At 53.7% G+C, this 3109-nt stretch overlaps 1 protein-coding gene across 3 annotated transcripts in view; it reads left to right on the top strand.

The window, feature by feature from the left end:
- Nucleotides 1-1506: 1506 nt before the first annotated feature.
- The window catches only part of Tmod3 (tropomodulin 3), a 56604-nt gene continuing 55001 nt past the window's right edge, over nt 1507-3109 (top strand). For 2 of the 3 annotated variants that reach the window (XM_004638991.2, XM_023724024.1), the window contains exon 1: nt 1507-1743. The gene's annotated coding sequence lies outside the window, so the exon portion shown is untranslated. The remainder of the gene's footprint in view (nt 1744-3109) is intronic. The other variant, XM_023724023.1, reaches the window with a different exon arrangement.

Below are 3109 nucleotides of genomic sequence, written 5' to 3'. Positions count from 1 at the left end.
TTGGCATATGTTAAGTGTTCAGGAAATATTAGCTGAGCTTGTACTCCATAGAATGGCTCTCAGAAATCTATTGTCTCCAAGGACTTTTGAGAAGTTGCTGCACAAGCAGATGCTGTGAAAAATAAAATGCAATGGCCACAAGATTGAATAATGACTGACCTTGAAGAGTATCTGCAGTTTATAAGGCTTTTCCTCCCAAACTAGCCAGGCCTGCATGCCTGTCATCCCAGCACTAGGAGGCTAGGGCAGGACGATTACAAGTCTTAAGGCTAGCCTGGGTTGACCTAGACAGTTCAAGCCTGGCCTGGACTACACAGTGACAGCCTGTCTCAGGAAAACCAAACCAAACCAACAAACTCAAATGGTCAGTGATCTTCCTTACTGGAGTTAGTGGGTGCCGCTTGCCTGAAATTCCAGGGTGTTTGTTTCCTTAATCTGGATGCCGCCTCTCCAGAGGGACAGAAGTAGAGGCCAGGAGAGATTTAACCAACAAGTGGCGTCTGTATCCCAGGTGTAGGTGGGATTCACCGCAGGCAGGTCCTTTAGCCCTCTTGGTGTACTGCTTTCCTGAAGGTGTATCAGAGCTAAGCCTTGCTTCTAGGGGTAGCCTGGTCCTGGAAAGCAGCCAGAACCATCTTAGTGGGTGACTCAATGAAAGAGAAGAGAGATCCCCTTCCTCTTCTCAGAGCCCTCCACTGAGGCCACCAGCAAGCTTTCCTGATCTACTTCCTACCTTTCCACAGACACTGGCATGATCTTAGTTCTCCTACTCACCAGTTATTTGCCACGGACAAGTAACTTTGAGCTTCAGGGTGTTTTCAGTTCAGGCTTTCATTTGCAGTGCGGGGGCCATGGCATGCTGTGCTAGTGCGCCTCTCCATCCCAGGCTCTTGCACTGGTTCTGATATCTTTCCCGTCCTACCACTATCTCCTCTGCCCTCCCACCCCCATGTACTTGGTGCATAAATTTACTTCTTACATTTATTAGCATTACAGGGTGCTCACACTGTGGAAACTTGCTTGAGAATCCAAAGAAATGGTCTCCCTCATACACCCATAATACGGTACATTAAAACTCAATTCATGTGCATTTTCTGTAATTTCACACACTTAAAGCAATTATAACTAGCATTGGAGTTTAAATCTGCTGGAGATCTCCTGTGTTCTACTCCTGCCACCGACAAATTCCAGCCTGCGGTGTAGACCCTGGCGGGGCTTGCAGGCCCAGGAAGGCCCAGAGCTGGTGCAGGCCTCTCGTGTGTACCTCCCTAGGTCGGGGATTAGCTATTTGTTTTTGCAAACTTTCACACTGGTTCTTCGCAAGTTTACTGATGTCAAATCCTCGCATCAGTAACTGAAGGCACAAAAGCAGCCCTGTGGTGTGTGCTTCTTGATGGTCAAAGTCTAAAGGCATGATGTTACCAAGGGCCTGGCGCACAGCTCCGCGTGGCTCGAGGGCTGTTGCTCGCCTGCACAAAGCATCCTCCCGAGCCTGGCAGCAGGCCGCGTGGACAATGGCTGGCCTGGACCGCCTCCGGCGCGAACTACAGGTCCCAGCGTGCTCCACGGCGATTGTACGCATGCGCGGGGCGGGTTGCTGCGTCCACCGCGCAGGGAGGCGGGCGCGCACGGACGGGTGGGTCCGTCTTCTGGTTGTGGGGCGGAGGTGGTGGCCAGCCCTGGGAACCGGACGGCGGCGGGCGGTTCGTGCGGATCCTGAGAGAGACCAGCGGCGCCAGCCAGGTGAGCGAGCCCCGGTGCTCTCCAGGAAGTCGGCGTGGGTGCGGCGGGGAGGCGCCGGCCTTGGAGCTGGAGACTGCGCCCTCCGACGCCCGCTGTGCCCCTGTCCCCGGCCTCCAGCGGCGGGGGTCGCGGAGACGTGGGCGGCCGAGGAGGACCCCGCGGCTGGGGGCTGCTGGAGCGTCGCGGCCCGGATCGCGCGACGCCCCGCCCGCCCCCAGCCGAGCGCAGGGAGCGTGGCCCCGCGGACGCGTCTGCCGTGCGATTGCGAGAGCACCAGAAGCGGAGCAGGACCTCGGGGCGCGCCCTTGGGTGGCGTCGCGGTCTGCAGGTCGCGCGGAGACTTCCTGCCCGGGCGTGCGTCTGGGTCCGGCTGCGGGGCTGGGCCGGGCTGCTGGAGGCCGCCCGGAGCGCACGGGACGTAGGGAACAGCCGCGCTGCTTTCTCGTTAAATGTTCTGTTAGGGATTGCGTTTCCAGCATGCTCTTGGCTTCTCTTAGCACCAAAAGTCATCTGGCAGTGAACACTGCAGGAAAGCCGATCCCAGGAGGTCGCGCTGCACAGGAAATGGACTGTGGAGGTCGGAGTGAGCTGTGGGCAGTCTCTCTCCATGTAACATTTTCCAGCAGCTCAAGTTTCTTTTTCTGAGAACCCTTCAGATTAACTTTTTGGCAGATTAAATTGATTAGTGAATTGGCCTGTCAAAAATAGTAGGGTTACAGAGTGGTTTTGTCCGGGCTCTTGTCCCTGTTGTTTCCTCCTAGTACTAAGCACCTTTAAAAAGCCTACCTGTTAAGAGCCCACAGCCATTGACGTAGAGTCCTCTCCAGTGCAGTGCTTCTGAAGGAGCAAAACGTGAATTAAAGCGAGTTCTTTGTATTCTGGCTCTTGTAACTTTCTTGCTTTTGCAGTTTGTACATCTTCAAAATGAGTTGAGTGGGCTACATGATCTCACAGTTATCCTAGCATTCTTTGATTTTTTTTTTGGCGGGACCGGGGGTTGAACCCAGGCCCTTGTGCTTTCCAGGGAAGCGCTTATTCCTCTGAGCTATCTCCCATTCTTTGATTTTTAAAAATTAATTTATTCTGTTCAGGAAACATTGGCCATGTACATAACTTTAACCTCTGTCCTAGGCACGAAGGAACAAAAATAGTTACTGAGGATGCCGCCGACCTGCTGCTCAGTTTCCCCTAATCCCTGTGCACAACATCTGGGCCACATTACTCTGTAATTAAAAACTTCACCTGAAGTTAAGTACCTATAGGTCAAACCTAATTACAGTGGGGGGTTTCTTCAAAGGTTTTTCCTGCTGGGGATGTGGTCCAGTAGTAGAGCCGTTGCCTAGTGTGCATGTTGAGGCCTGGGTTT

The sequence above is a fragment of the Octodon degus genome, unplaced genomic scaffold (genome assembly GCF_000260255.1).
Source record: "Octodon degus isolate 3935 unplaced genomic scaffold, OctDeg1.0 scaffold00105, whole genome shotgun sequence".
Classification (NCBI taxonomy): Eukaryota; Metazoa; Chordata; class Mammalia; order Rodentia; family Octodontidae; genus Octodon; species Octodon degus.
This window is presented reverse-complemented; position numbering and strand designations above follow the sequence as displayed.